At 50.4% G+C, this 13153-nt stretch overlaps 28 non-coding genes across 28 annotated transcripts; all 28 read right to left on the reverse strand.

Moving 5' to 3' along the window:
- Positions 1-205: 205 nt before the first annotated feature.
- TRNAG-GCC (transfer RNA glycine (anticodon GCC)) lies at positions 206-276 on the reverse strand. Its single transcript has one exon. It is a non-coding gene; the product is annotated as a tRNA-Gly (tRNA).
- Positions 277-1389: 1113 nt separating this feature from the next.
- Positions 1390-1460, reverse strand: TRNAG-GCC (transfer RNA glycine (anticodon GCC)). The gene has a single exon. It is a non-coding gene; the product is annotated as a tRNA-Gly (tRNA).
- A 73-nt stretch (positions 1461-1533) lies between these two features.
- Positions 1534-1604, reverse strand: TRNAG-GCC (transfer RNA glycine (anticodon GCC)). The gene has a single exon. It is a non-coding gene; the product is annotated as a tRNA-Gly (tRNA).
- A 936-nt stretch (positions 1605-2540) lies between these two features.
- TRNAG-GCC (transfer RNA glycine (anticodon GCC)) lies at positions 2541-2611 on the reverse strand. Its single transcript has one exon. It is a non-coding gene; the product is annotated as a tRNA-Gly (tRNA).
- Positions 2612-3694: 1083 nt separating this feature from the next.
- TRNAA-GGC (transfer RNA alanine (anticodon GGC)) lies at positions 3695-3765 on the reverse strand. The gene has a single exon. It is a non-coding gene; the product is annotated as a tRNA-Ala (tRNA).
- A 362-nt stretch (positions 3766-4127) lies between these two features.
- TRNAG-GCC (transfer RNA glycine (anticodon GCC)) lies at positions 4128-4198 on the reverse strand. Its single transcript has one exon. It is a non-coding gene; the product is annotated as a tRNA-Gly (tRNA).
- Positions 4199-4271: 73 nt separating this feature from the next.
- On the reverse strand, positions 4272-4342 carry TRNAG-GCC (transfer RNA glycine (anticodon GCC)). The gene has a single exon. It is a non-coding gene; the product is annotated as a tRNA-Gly (tRNA).
- Positions 4343-4991: 649 nt separating this feature from the next.
- Positions 4992-5062, reverse strand: TRNAG-GCC (transfer RNA glycine (anticodon GCC)). Its single transcript has one exon. It is a non-coding gene; the product is annotated as a tRNA-Gly (tRNA).
- Positions 5063-5280: 218 nt separating this feature from the next.
- TRNAG-GCC (transfer RNA glycine (anticodon GCC)) lies at positions 5281-5351 on the reverse strand. The gene has a single exon. It is a non-coding gene; the product is annotated as a tRNA-Gly (tRNA).
- A 650-nt stretch (positions 5352-6001) lies between these two features.
- Positions 6002-6072, reverse strand: TRNAG-GCC (transfer RNA glycine (anticodon GCC)). Its single transcript has one exon. It is a non-coding gene; the product is annotated as a tRNA-Gly (tRNA).
- A 73-nt stretch (positions 6073-6145) lies between these two features.
- On the reverse strand, positions 6146-6216 carry TRNAG-GCC (transfer RNA glycine (anticodon GCC)). Its single transcript has one exon. It is a non-coding gene; the product is annotated as a tRNA-Gly (tRNA).
- A 73-nt stretch (positions 6217-6289) lies between these two features.
- Positions 6290-6360, reverse strand: TRNAG-GCC (transfer RNA glycine (anticodon GCC)). The gene has a single exon. It is a non-coding gene; the product is annotated as a tRNA-Gly (tRNA).
- A 794-nt stretch (positions 6361-7154) lies between these two features.
- TRNAG-GCC (transfer RNA glycine (anticodon GCC)) lies at positions 7155-7225 on the reverse strand. The gene has a single exon. It is a non-coding gene; the product is annotated as a tRNA-Gly (tRNA).
- A 73-nt stretch (positions 7226-7298) lies between these two features.
- On the reverse strand, positions 7299-7369 carry TRNAA-GGC (transfer RNA alanine (anticodon GGC)). Its single transcript has one exon. It is a non-coding gene; the product is annotated as a tRNA-Ala (tRNA).
- A 362-nt stretch (positions 7370-7731) lies between these two features.
- Positions 7732-7802, reverse strand: TRNAG-GCC (transfer RNA glycine (anticodon GCC)). Its single transcript has one exon. It is a non-coding gene; the product is annotated as a tRNA-Gly (tRNA).
- A 73-nt stretch (positions 7803-7875) lies between these two features.
- Positions 7876-7946, reverse strand: TRNAG-GCC (transfer RNA glycine (anticodon GCC)). Its single transcript has one exon. It is a non-coding gene; the product is annotated as a tRNA-Gly (tRNA).
- A 73-nt stretch (positions 7947-8019) lies between these two features.
- Positions 8020-8090, reverse strand: TRNAG-GCC (transfer RNA glycine (anticodon GCC)). The gene has a single exon. It is a non-coding gene; the product is annotated as a tRNA-Gly (tRNA).
- Positions 8091-8884: 794 nt separating this feature from the next.
- On the reverse strand, positions 8885-8955 carry TRNAG-GCC (transfer RNA glycine (anticodon GCC)). Its single transcript has one exon. It is a non-coding gene; the product is annotated as a tRNA-Gly (tRNA).
- A 506-nt stretch (positions 8956-9461) lies between these two features.
- Positions 9462-9532, reverse strand: TRNAG-GCC (transfer RNA glycine (anticodon GCC)). Its single transcript has one exon. It is a non-coding gene; the product is annotated as a tRNA-Gly (tRNA).
- A 73-nt stretch (positions 9533-9605) lies between these two features.
- Positions 9606-9676, reverse strand: TRNAG-GCC (transfer RNA glycine (anticodon GCC)). Its single transcript has one exon. It is a non-coding gene; the product is annotated as a tRNA-Gly (tRNA).
- Positions 9677-9894: 218 nt separating this feature from the next.
- Positions 9895-9965, reverse strand: TRNAG-GCC (transfer RNA glycine (anticodon GCC)). Its single transcript has one exon. It is a non-coding gene; the product is annotated as a tRNA-Gly (tRNA).
- Positions 9966-10471: 506 nt separating this feature from the next.
- TRNAG-GCC (transfer RNA glycine (anticodon GCC)) lies at positions 10472-10542 on the reverse strand. Its single transcript has one exon. It is a non-coding gene; the product is annotated as a tRNA-Gly (tRNA).
- A 217-nt stretch (positions 10543-10759) lies between these two features.
- Positions 10760-10830, reverse strand: TRNAG-GCC (transfer RNA glycine (anticodon GCC)). The gene has a single exon. It is a non-coding gene; the product is annotated as a tRNA-Gly (tRNA).
- Positions 10831-10904: 74 nt separating this feature from the next.
- Positions 10905-10975, reverse strand: TRNAG-GCC (transfer RNA glycine (anticodon GCC)). Its single transcript has one exon. It is a non-coding gene; the product is annotated as a tRNA-Gly (tRNA).
- Positions 10976-11192: 217 nt separating this feature from the next.
- Positions 11193-11263, reverse strand: TRNAG-GCC (transfer RNA glycine (anticodon GCC)). Its single transcript has one exon. It is a non-coding gene; the product is annotated as a tRNA-Gly (tRNA).
- Positions 11264-11481: 218 nt separating this feature from the next.
- TRNAG-GCC (transfer RNA glycine (anticodon GCC)) lies at positions 11482-11552 on the reverse strand. The gene has a single exon. It is a non-coding gene; the product is annotated as a tRNA-Gly (tRNA).
- A 650-nt stretch (positions 11553-12202) lies between these two features.
- Positions 12203-12273, reverse strand: TRNAG-GCC (transfer RNA glycine (anticodon GCC)). Its single transcript has one exon. It is a non-coding gene; the product is annotated as a tRNA-Gly (tRNA).
- A 73-nt stretch (positions 12274-12346) lies between these two features.
- TRNAG-GCC (transfer RNA glycine (anticodon GCC)) lies at positions 12347-12417 on the reverse strand. The gene has a single exon. It is a non-coding gene; the product is annotated as a tRNA-Gly (tRNA).
- Between the last annotated feature and the right edge of the window lie 736 nt (positions 12418-13153).

Here is a 13153-nt window from a genome sequence, read left to right on the forward strand (position 1 = left end):
TCAGCCTTGTGCTGGGTTTCCATTTGAGTCGAACGCCGTGGCGTTGGAGTGCCCACAACCGTATTTTCATCTGTGCCTGCGTCTTGCTTGCCCGTGTGGCAGACGAGTATTCTACCACTGAAATACCAACGCCATTTGCTTCCTCCTGCATTCTTGACATGCAATATTGTGGAATGGCACGCAGGAACGTTTTTAAAATAAACGATGCGTCGGCCGGGAATCGAACCAGGGTCACCAGTGTGGCAGGCGAGCATTCTACCACTGAACCACCGACGCCATTTGTTGCTTCGGCCGGGAATCGAACCCGGATCACCCGCGTGGCTGGCGAGTATTTCACAACTGAACCACCGACGCCATTTGCTTACTCCGGCATTCATGGCTAGCAATATTGCGAGACCAGCGAGGTGTCTCCGTCTTTTCCTCGCTGGTCGCCTCTGCATGAGACGCCTCCTCTCCTGCCTTCGACGCCGCGGCCCTCTCTGCTTCCTCTTCATCCATGAGCAATTCACTGTGGTCGGCATTTGTTGCTCGACTTGCTGCACTGGCATAGGAACGAGTACAGTCCGCCTGCTCATGCCCAAAAGCGCGACAACCAGCGCACCTGGGCACCCTGCAGTCGCGACGAATGTGTCCCGTGTTCCGGCAACGCAGGCACAGCGGTGCTCTTCCTGGCACGACCACCAGTGCCATGCCGCTTCCGAGACGCATCTGGTGGGGTATGAGATGCGTAGTAACGCCTTCTTTGAGTAGTAGCCGAACGAATCTTGTGGTTGACTCAACTCCTTCGAAGTCTTCGTCTCTCCACTTGTCGCTGATAACTTCTTTCACTTCACCGTACTCCCGGAAAGCACGCCGTACAGTCTCTGCGTTGACGTCAAAGGCTACAAAATGCAACTTGAGACGCACCTCTTGCCTTTCTGGGTCGACGACGACGCAGGGCCGGTCTTTCACGGAGAGTAGGCCAGCCTCCAGAACTATCTTCTTGGCTTCATCTGTCTTCATGTTTACAAGCCAGACGTGCGACATCTGATACGCTCCTATGCCGCTTACCTCTTGAATGATGCCTAGTTCCTTGAGCGGCTTTCGGAAGTCGTTAATCCCGTACCGACGCGCTGCGATGTCGCAGTGCAGAACCAACGTGCGTCTGAGTCCTTCTCCTGTGGGCAGTGGTGGCAGAATTAAACGGTAGTCCTTGGGAAGCGATGTGCACGAGAAACCGCGGCTAGCGTCGGCCGCTGTAACAGCTCTTGAGGAACCTGCCATCCTGCGTCCGCACGCGTCGGTGACCAGAAGCAGAACGACTGAACCACCGACGCCATTTGCTTACTCCTGCATTCATGGCATGCAATATTGTGTAACGGCATGCATGAGCTATTACAAAAATAACGATGTGTCGGCCGGGAATCGAACCCGGGTCGCCCGTGTGGCAGACGAGTATTCTACCACTGAACTACCAACGCCATTTGCTTCCTCCTGCATTCTTGACATGCAATATTGTGGAATGGCACGCAGGAACGTTTTTAAAATAAACGATGCGTCGGCCGGGAATCGAACCAGGGTCACCAGTGTGGCAGGCGAGCATTCTACCACTGAACCACCGACGCCATTTGTTTACTGTGGCATTCATGACATGCAATATTGCGTAACAGCACGTGTGAGCTTTTCTAAAAGTAGCAATGCTACGGCAGGGAATAGAACCCGGGTCGCCCGCGTGGCAGACGAGTACTCTACCACTGAACCACCAAGGCCATTTGCTTACTCCTGCATTCTTGACATGCAATATTGTGGAATAGCATGCAGGAACTTTTTTAAAATAAAAGATGCGTCGGCCAGGAATCGAACCAGGGTCACCAGTGTGGCAGGCGAGCATCCTACCACTGAACCACCGACGCCATTTGTTTACATTGGCATTCATGACATGCAATATTGCGTAACAGCACGTGTGAGCTTTTCTAAAAGTAGCAATGCTTCGGCAGGGAATAGAACCCGGTCACTCGCGTGGCAGGCGAATATTCTACTACTGAACTGCCGACGCCATTTGCTTGCTCTGCATTCATGGCATGTATATATAGCGTAAACGCACGCGTGAGCTTTTCTAAAAATAACGATGCTTCGGCCAGGAATCGAATTCGGGTTACCCGTGTGGCAGGCGAGTATTCTTCCACGGAACTACTGATGCCATTTGCTTGTTCCTGCACTCATAACATGCAATATTGCGGAATAGTACGCAGGAACTTTTCTAAAATAAACGATGCTTCGGCCGGGAATTGAACCCGGATCACCCGCGTGGCAGGCGAGTATTTCACAACTGAACCACCGACGCCATTTGCTTACTCCGGCATTCATGGCAAGCAATATTGCGTAACAGCACGTGTGAGCTTTTTTAAAAGTAACAATGCTTCGGCAGCGATTCAAACACAGGTGACCCACGTGGCAGGCGAGTATTCTACCACTGAACCACCGACGCCATTTGCTTACTCCTGCATTCGTGGCATTGAATATTGCGTAACAGCACGCGTGAGCTTTTCTAAAGATAACGATGCGTCGGCCGAGAATCGAACTTGGGTCACCCGCGTGGCAGGCGAGTATTCTACCACTGAAGCACCGACGCAATTTGCTTGCTCCTGCATTCATGGCATGCATATATAGCGTAACAGCAAGCGTGAGCTTTTCTGATAATAACGATGCGTCAGCCGGGAATCGAACCCGGGTCACCCGCGTGGAAGAGAGAATTTTACCACTGAACCACCGACGCCATTTGCTTACTCGTGCATTTGTGGCATGCATATATAGCGGAATTGCACGCAGGTACTTTTCTAAAATAAACGATGTGTCGGCCGGGAATCGAACAAGGGTTACCCGTGTGGCAGGCGAGTATTCTTCCACGGAACTACTGACGCCATTTGCTTGTTCCTGTACTCATGACATGCAATATTGCGGAATAGTACGCAGGAACGTTTTTAAAATAAAAGACGCGTCGGCCAGGAATCGAACCAGGCTCACCAGTGTGGCAGGCGAGCATTCTACCACTGAACCACCGACGCCATTCGTTTACATTGGCATTCATGACATGCAATATTGCGTAACAGCACGTGTGAGCTTTTCTAAAAGTACCAATGCTTCGGCAGGGAATAGAACCCGGGTCACCCGAGTGGCAGGCGAATATTCTACTACTGAACTACCGACGCCATTTGCTTGCTCCTGCATTCATGGCATGTATATATAGCGTAAAAGCACGAGTGAGCTTTTCTAAAAATAACGATGCTTCAGCCAGGAATCGAATTCGGGTTACCCGTGTGGCAGGCGAGTATTCTTCCACGGAACTACTGACGCCATTTGCTTGTTCCTGCACTCATGACATGCGATATTGCGGAATAGTACGCAGGAACTTTTCTAAAATAAACGACGCTTCGGCCGGGAACAGAACCCGGATCACCCGCGTGGCTGGCGAGTATTTCACAACTGAACCACCGACGCCATTTGCTTACTCCGGCATTCATGGCTAGCAATATTGCGTAACAGCACGTGTGAGCTTTTCTAAAAGTAACAATGCTTCGGCAGTGATTCAAACACAGGTAACCCACGTGGCAGGCGAGTATTCTACCCCTGAACCACCGACGCCAATTGCTTACTCCTGCATTTATGGCATGCAATATTGCGTAACAGTACGCGTGAGCGTTTCTAAAAATAACGATACGTCCGCCGGGAATCGAACCCGGGTCACCCGCGTGCCAGGCGAGTATTCTACCACTGAACAACCGACGCCATTTGCTTGCTCCTGCGTTCATGGCATGCTTATATGGCGTAAGAACACGCGTGAGCTTTTTTAAAGATAACGATGCGTCGGCCGTGAATTGAACCCGGGTCACCCGTGTGGCAGGCGAGGATTCTACCACTGAACGACCGACGCCATTTGTTTTCTCCGGCATTCATAACATGCAATATTGCGTAACAGCACGTGTGAGCTTTTCTATAGATAACAATGCGTCGGCCGAGAATCGAACTTGCGTCACCCGCGTGGCAGGTGAGTATTCTATCCCTGAACCACCAACGCCATTTGCTTACTCCTGCATTCGTGACATGCAATATTGCGGAATAGCACGCAGGTACTTTTCTAAAATAAACGATGCGTCGGCCGGGAATCGAACCCGGGTCACCCGCGTGGCAGGCGAGTATTCTACCACTGAACCACCGACGCCATTTGCTTACTCCTACATTCATGGCATGCAATATTGTGTAACAGCATGCGTGAGCTTTTACAAAAATAACGATGCGTCGGCCGGGAATCAAACCCGGGTCGCCCGCGTGGCAGACGAGTATTCTATCACTGAACCACCAACGCCATTTGCTTCCTCCTGCATTCTTGACATGCAATATTGTGGAATAGCACGCAAGAACGTTTTTAAAATAAACGATGCGTCGGCCAAGAATCGAACCAGGGTCACCAGTGTGGCAGGCGAGCATTCTACCACTGAACCACCGACGCCATTTGTTTACTGTGGCATTCATGACATGCAATATTGCGTAACAGCACGTGTGAGCTTTTCTAAAAGTAGCAATGCTTCGGCAGGGAATAGAACCCGGGTCGCCCGCGTGGCAGACGAGTACTCTACCACTGAAGCACCAAGGCCATTTGCTTACTCCTGCATTCTTGACATGCAATATTGTGGAATAGCATGCATGAACTTTTTTAAAATAAAAGATGCGTCGGCCAGGAATCGAACCAGGGTCACCAGTGTGGCAGGCGAGCATTCTATCACTGAACCACCGACGCCATTTGTTTACATTGGCATTCATGGCATGCAATATTGCGTAACAGCACGCGTGAGCTTTTATAAAAATAGCGATGCGTCGGCCCGGATTCGAGCCCAGGTCAACCGCGTGGCAGGCGAGTATTCTACCACTGAACAACCGACACCACTTGCTTACTCCTGCATTATTGACATGCAATATTGCGTAACAGCACGCGTGAGCGTTTCTAAAAATAACGATGCGTCAGCCGGGAATCGAACCCGGGTCACCCCCGTGGCAGGCGAGTATTCTACCACTGAACCACCGACGCCCTTTGCTTGCTCCTGCGTTCAAGGCATACATATATAGCGTAAGAACACGCGTGAGCTTTTTTAAAGATAACGATGCTTCGGCCATGAATTGAACCCGGGTCACCCGTGTGGCAGGCGAGCATTCTACCACTGAACGACCGACGCCATTTGTTTTCTCCGGCATTCATAACATGCAATATTGCGTAACAGTACGTGTGAGCTTTTCAAAAAGTAACAATGCTTCGGCAGGGAATCGAACCCGGGTCACCCGCGTGGCAGGCGAGTATTCTACCACTGAACCACCGACGCCATTTGCTTACTCCTTCATTTGTGGCATTGAATATTGCGTTACAGCACGCGGGAACTTTTCTAAAGATAACGATGCGTCGGCCGAGAATCGAACTTGGGTAACCCGCGTGGCAGGCGAGTATTCTACCACATAGGCACCGACGCAATTCGCTTGCTCCTGCATTCATGGCATGCATATATAGCGTAACAGCACGCGTAAGCTTTTCTGAAAATAACGATGCGTCAGCCGGGAATCGAACCCGGGTCACCCGCGTGGCAGGCGAGAATTTAGCACTGAACCACCGACGCCATTTGCTTACTCCTGCATTTGAGGCATGCAATATTGCGTAACAACACGCGTGAGCTTTTCTAACAATAACGATGCGTCGGCCGAGAATCGTACCTGGGTCACCCGCGTGGCAGGCGAATATTCTACCACTGAAGCACCGACGCAATTAGCTTGCTGCTGCATTCATGGCATGCATATATAGCGTAACAGCATGCATGAGCTTTTCTAAAAATAACAATGCGTCGGCCGGGAATCAAACCCGGGTCACCCGCGCAGCAGGTGAGTAATCTATCACTGAACCACCAACGCCATTTGCTTACTCCTGCATTCATGACATGCAATATTGCGGAATAGCACGCAGGTACTTTTCTAAAATAAACGATGCGTCGGCCGGGAATCGAAACCGGGTCACCCGCGTGGCAGGCGAGTATTCTACTACTGAACCACCGACGCCATTTGCTTACTTCTGCATTCATGGCATGCAATATTGTGTAACAGCATGCGTGAGCTTTTACAAAAATAACGATGCGTCAACCGGGAATCGAACCCGGGTCACCCGCGTGGCAGGCGAGTATTCTACCACTGAACCACCGACGCCATTTGCTTACTCCTACATTCATGGCATGCAATATTGTGTAACAGCATGCGTGAGCTTTTACAAAAATAACGATGCGTCGGCCGAGAATCAAACCCGGGTCGCCCGCGTGGCAGACGAGTATTCTACCACTGAACCACCAACGCCATTTGCTTACTCCTGCATTCTTGACATGCAATATTGTGGAATAGCACGCAGGAACGTTTTTAAAATAAACGATGCGTCGGCCAAGAATCGAACCAGGGTCACCAGTGTGGCAGGCGAGCATTCTACCACTGAACCACCGACGCCATTTGTTTACTGTGGCATTCATGACATGCAATATTGCGTAACAGCACGTGTGAGCTTTTCTAAAAGTAGCAATGCTTCGGCAGGGAATAGAACCCGGGTCGCCCGCGTGGCAGACGAGTACTCTACTACTGAAGCACCAAGGCCATTTGCTTACTCCTGCATTCTTGACATGCAATATTGTGGAATAGCATGCAGGAACTTTTTTAAAATAAAAGATGCGTCGGCCAGGAATCGAACCAGGGTCACCAGTGTGGCAGGCGAGCATTCTATCACTGAACCACCGACGCCATTTGTTTACATTGGCATTCATGACATGTAATATTGCGTAACAGCACGTGTGAGCTTTTCTAAATGTAGCATTGCTTCGGCAGGGAATAGAACCCGGGTCACCCGCGTGGCAGGCGAATATTCTACTACTGAACTACCGACGCCATTTGCTTGCTCCTGCATTCATGGCATATATATATAGCGTAAAAGCACGCGTGAGCTTTTCTGAAAATAACGATGCTTCGGCAGGGAATAGAACCCGGGTCACCCGCGTGGCAGGCGAGTATTCTACTACTGAACCAACAACGCCATCTGCTTGCTCCTGCATTCTTGACATGCAATACTGCGGAATAGCACTCAGGTACTTTTCTAAAATAAACGATGCGTCGGCCGGGAATCGAACCCGGATCACCCGCGTGGCAGGCGAGTATTCTACAACTGAACCACCGACGCCGTTTGCTTACTCCGGCATTCATGGCATGTAATATTGCGTAACAGCACGCGTGAGCGTTTCTAAAAATAACGATGCGTCCGCCGGGAATCGAACCCGGGTCACCCGCGTGCCAGGCGAGTATTCTACCACTGAACAGCCGACGCCATTTGCTTGCTCCTGCGTTCATGGCATGCTTATATGGCGTAAGAACACGCGTGAGCTTTTTTAAAGATAACGATGCGTCGGCCGTGAATTGAACCCGGGTCACCCGTGTGGCAGGCGAGGATTCTACCACTGAACGACCTACGCCATTTGTTTTCTCCGGCATTCATAACATGCAATATTGCGTAACAGCACGTGTGAGCTTTTCTATAGATAACAATGCGTCGGCCGAGAATCGAACTTGGGTCACCCGCGCGGCAGGTGAGTATTCTATCCCTGAACCACCAACGCCATTTGCTTACTCCTGCATTCGTGACATGCAATATTGCGGAATAGCACGCAGGTACTTTTCTAAAATAAACGATGCGTCGGCCGGGAATCGAACCCGGGTCACCCGCGTGGCAGGCGAGTATTCTACTACTGAACCACCGACGCCATTTGCTTACTTCTGCATTCATGGCATGCAATATTGTGTAACAGCATGCGTGAGCTTTTACAAAAATAACGATGCGTCAACCGGGAATCGAACCCGGGTCACCCGCGTGGCAGGCGAGTATTCTACCACTGAACCACCGACGCCATTTGCTTACTCCTACATTCATGGCATGCAATATTGTGTAACAGCATGCGTGAGCTTTTACAAAAATAACGATGCGTCGGCCGAGAATCAAACCCGGGTCGCCCGCGTGGCAGACGAGTATTCTACCACTGAACCACCAACGCCATTTGCTTACTCCTGCATTCTTGACATGCAATATTGTGGAATAGCACGCAGGAACGTTTTTAAAATAAACGATGCGTCGGCCAAGAATCGAACCAGGGTCACCAGTGTGGCAGGCGAGCATTCTACCACTGAACCACCGACGCCATTTGTTTACTGTGGCATTCATGACATGCAATATTGCGTAACAGCACGTGTGAGCTTTTCTAAAAGTAGCAATGCTTCGGCAGGGAATAGAACCCGGGTCGCCCGCGTGGCAGACGAGTACTCTACCACTGAAGCACCAAGGCCATTTGCTTACTCCTGCATTCTTGACATGCAATATTGTGGAATAGCATGCAGGAACTTTTTTAAAATAAAAGATGCGTCGGCCAGGAATCGAACCAGGGTCACCAGTGTGGCAGGCGAGCATTCTATCACTGAACCACCGACGCCATTTGTTTACATTGGCATTCATGACATGTAATATTGCGTAACAGCACGTGTGAGCTTTTCTAAATGTAGCATTGCTTCGGCAGGGAATAGAACCCGGGTCACCCGCGTGGCAGGCGAATATTCTACTACTGAACTACCGACGCCATTTGCTTGCTCCTGCATTCATGGCATGTATATATAGCGTAAAAGCACGCGTGAGCTTTTCTGAAAATAACGATGCTTCGGCAGGGAATAGAACCCGGGTCACCCGCGTGGCAGGCGAGTATTCTACTACTGAACCAACAACGCCATCTGCTTGCTCCTGCATTCTTGACATGCAATACTGCGGAATAGCACTCAGGTACTTTTCTAAAATAAACGATGCGTCGGCCGGGAATCGAACCCGGATCACCCGCGTGGCAGGCGAGTATTCTACAACTGAACCACCGACGCCGTTTGCTTACTCCGGCATTCATGGCATGTAATATTGCGTAACAGCACGCGTGAGCGTTTCTAAAAATAACGATGTGTCCGCCGGGAATCGAACCCGGGTCACCCGCGTGCCAGGCGAGTATTCTACCACTGAACAGCCGACGCCATTTGCTTGCTCCTGCGTTCATGGCATGCTTATATGGCGTAAGAACACGCGTGAGCTTTTTTAAAGATAACGATGCGTCGGCCGTGAATTGAATCCGGGTCACCCGTGTGGCAGGCGAGGATTCTACCACTGAACGACCTACGCCATTTGTTTTCTCCGGCATTCATAACATGCAATATTGCGTAACAGCACGTGTGAGCTTTTCTATAGATAACAATGCGTCGGCCGAGAATCGAACTTGGGTCACCCGCGCGGCAGGTGAGTATTCTATCCCTGAACCACCAACGCCATTTGCTTACTCCTGCATTCGTGACATGCAATATTGCGGAATAGCACGCAGGTACTTTTCTAAAATAAACGATGCGTCGGCCGGGAATCGAACCCGGGTCACCCGCGTGGCAGGCGAGTATTCTACCACTGAACCACCGACGCCATTTGCTTACTCCTACATTCATGGCATGCAATATTGTGTAACAGCATGCGTGAGCTTTTACAAAAATAACGATGCGTCGGCCGGGAATCAAACCCGGGTCGCCCGCGTGGCAGACGAGTATTCTATCACTGAACCACCGACGCCCTTTGCTTGCTCCTGCGTTCAGGGCATACATATATAGCGTAAGAACACGCGTGAGCTTTTTTAAAGATAACGATGCTTCGGCCGTGAATTGAACCCGGGTCACCTGTGTGGCAGGCGAGCATTCTACCACTGAACGACCGACGCCATTTGTTTTCTCCGGCATTCATAACATGCAATATTGCGTAACAGTACGTGTGAGCTTTTCAAAAAGTAACAATGCTTCGGCAGGGAATCGAACCCGGGTCACCCGCGTGGCAGGCGAGTATTCTACCACTGAAGCACCAAGGCCATTTGCTTACTCCTGCATTCTTGACATGCAATATTGTGGAATAGCAAGCAGGAACTTTTTTAAAATAAAAGATGCGTCGGCCTGGAATCGAACCAGGGTCACCAGTGTGGCAGGCGAGCATTCTATCACTGAACCACCGACGCCATTTGTTTACATCGGCATTCATGACATGTAATATTGCGTAACAGCACGTGTGAGCTTTTCTAAATGTAGCAATGCTTCGGCAGGGAATAGAACCCGGGTCACCCGCGTGGCAGGCGAATATTCTACTACTGAACTACCGACGCCATTTGCTTGCTCCTGCATTCATGGCATGTATATATAGCGTAAAAGCACGCGTGAGCTTTTCTGAAAATAACGATGCTTCGGCAGGGAATAGAACCCGGGTCACCCGCGTGGCAGGCGAGTATTCTACTACTGAACCAACAATGCCATCTGCTTGCTCCTGCATTCTTGACATGCAATACTGCGGAATAGCACTCAGGTACTTTTCTAAAATAAACGATGCGTCGGCCGGGAATCGAACCCGGATCACCCGCGTGGCAGGCGAGTATTCTACAACTGAACCACTGACGCCGTTTGCTTACTCCGGCATTCATGGCATGTAATATTGCGTAACAGCACGCGTGAGCTTTTCTAAAAGTAACAATGCTTCGGCAGCGATTTAAACACAGGCAACCCGCGTTGCAGGCGAGTATTCTACCAGTGAACCACCGACGGCATTTGCTTATTCCTGCATTCATGGCATGCAATATTGCGAATCAGCACGCGTGAGCTTTTCTAAAAATAACGATGCGTCAGCCGGGAATCGAACCCGGGTCACCCGTGTGGCATGCGAGTATTCTACCACTGAACCACCGACGCCATTTGCTTTCTCCTGCTTTCATGGCATGCATATATAGCGTAACAACACGCGTGAGCTTTTCTAAAAATAACGATGCGTCAGCCGGGAATAGAACCCGGGTCACCCGCGTGGCAGGCGAGTATTTTACCACAGAACCACCGACGCCATTTGCTTACTCCGGCATTCATGGCATGCAATATTGCGTAACAGCACGCGTGAGCTTTTATAAAAATAGCGATGCGTCGGCCCGGATTCGAGCCCAGGTCAACCGCGTGGCAGGCGAGTATTCTACCACTGAACAACCGACACCACTTGCTTACTCCTGCATTATTGACATGCAATATTGCGTAACAGCACGCGTGAGCGTTTCTAAAAATAACGATGCGTCAGCCGGGAATCGAACCCGGGTCACCCCCGTGGCAGGCGAGTATTCTACCACTGAACCACCGACGCCCTTTGCTTGCTCCTGCGTTCAGGGCATACATATATAGCGTAAGAACACGCGTGAGCTTTTTTAAAGATAACGATGCTTCGGCCGTGAATTGAACCCGGGTCACCTGTGTGGCAGGCGAGCATTCTACCACTGAACGACCGACGCCATTTGTTTTCTCCGGCATTCATAACATGCAATATTGCGTAACAGTACGTGTGAGCTTTTCAAAAAGTAACAATGCTTCGGCAGGGAATCGAACCCGGGTCACCCGCGTGGCAGGCGAGTATTCTACCACTGAACCACCGACGCCATTTGCTTACTCCTTCATTTGTGGCATTGAATATTGCGTTACAGCACGCGGGAACTTTTCTAAAGATAACGATGCGTCGGCCGAGAATCGAACTTGGGTCACCCGCGTGGCAGGCGAGTATTCTACCACATAGGCACCGACGCAATTCGCTTGCTCCTGCATTCATGGCATGCATATATAGCGTAACAGCACGCGTAAGCTTTTCTGAAAATAACGATGCGTCAGCCGGGAATCGAACCCGGGTCACCCGCGTGGCAGGCGAGAATTTAGCACTGAACCACCGACGTTATTTGCTTACTCCTGCATTTGAGGCATGCAATATTGCGTAACAACACGCGTGAGCTTTTCTAACAATAACGATGCGTTGGCCGAGAATCGTACCTGGGTCACCCGCGTGGCAGGCGAGTATTCTACCACTGAAGCACCGACGCAATTAGCTTGCTGCTGCATTCATGGCATGCATATATAGCGTAACAGCATGCATGAGCTTTTCTAAAAATAACAATGCGCCGGCCGGGAATCAAACCCGGGTCACCCGCGCAGCAGGTGAGTAATCTATCACTGAACCACCAACGCCATTTGCTTACTTCTGCATTCATGGCATGCAATATTGTGTAACAGCATGCGTGAGCTTTTACAAAAATAACGATGCGTCGGCCGGGAATCGAACCCGGGTCACCCGCGTGGCAGGCGAGTATTCTACCACTGAACCACCGACGCCATTTGCTTACTCCTACATTCATGGCATGCAATATTGTGTAACAGCATGCGTGAGCTTTTACAAAAATAACGATGCGTCGGCCGGGAATCAAACCCGGGTCGCCCGCGTGGCAGACGAGTATTCTACCACTGAACCACCAACACCATTTGCTTACTCCTGCATTCTTGACATGCAATATTGTGGAATAGCACGCAGGAACGTTTTTAAAATAAACGATGCGTCGGCAAGGAATCGAACCAGGGTCACCAGTGTGGCAGGCGAGCATTCTACCACTGAACCACCGACGCCATTTGTTTACTGTGGCATTCATGACATGCAATATTGCGTAACAGCACGTGTGAGCTTTTCTAAAAGTAGCAATGCTTCGGCAGGGAATAGAACCCGGGTCGCCCGCGTGGCAGACGAGTACTCTACCACTGAAGCACCAAGGCCATTTGCTTACTCCTGCATTCTTGACATGCAATATTGTGGAATAGCATGCAGGAACTTTTTAAAATAAAAGATGCGTCGGCCAGGAATCGAACCAGGGTCACCAGTGTGGCAGGCGAGCATTCTATCACTGAACCACCGACGCCATTTGTTTACATTGGCATTCATGACATGTAATATTGCGTAACAGCACGTGTGAGCTTTTCTAAATGTAGCAATGCTTCGGCAGGGAATAGAACCCGGGTCACCCGCGTGGCAGGCGAATATTCTACTACTGAACTACCGACGCCATTTGCTTGCTCCTGCATTCATGGCATGTATATATAGCGTAAAAGCACGCGTGAGCTTTTCTGAAAATAACGATGCTTCGGCAGGGAATAGAACCCGGGTCACCCGCGTGGCAGGCGAGTATTCTACTACTGAACCAACAACGCCATCTGCTTGCTCCTG

Source organism: Rhipicephalus microplus, chromosome 2, assembly GCF_043290135.1.
Source record: "Rhipicephalus microplus isolate Deutch F79 chromosome 2, USDA_Rmic, whole genome shotgun sequence".
Classification (NCBI taxonomy): domain Eukaryota; kingdom Metazoa; phylum Arthropoda; class Arachnida; order Ixodida; family Ixodidae; genus Rhipicephalus; species Rhipicephalus microplus.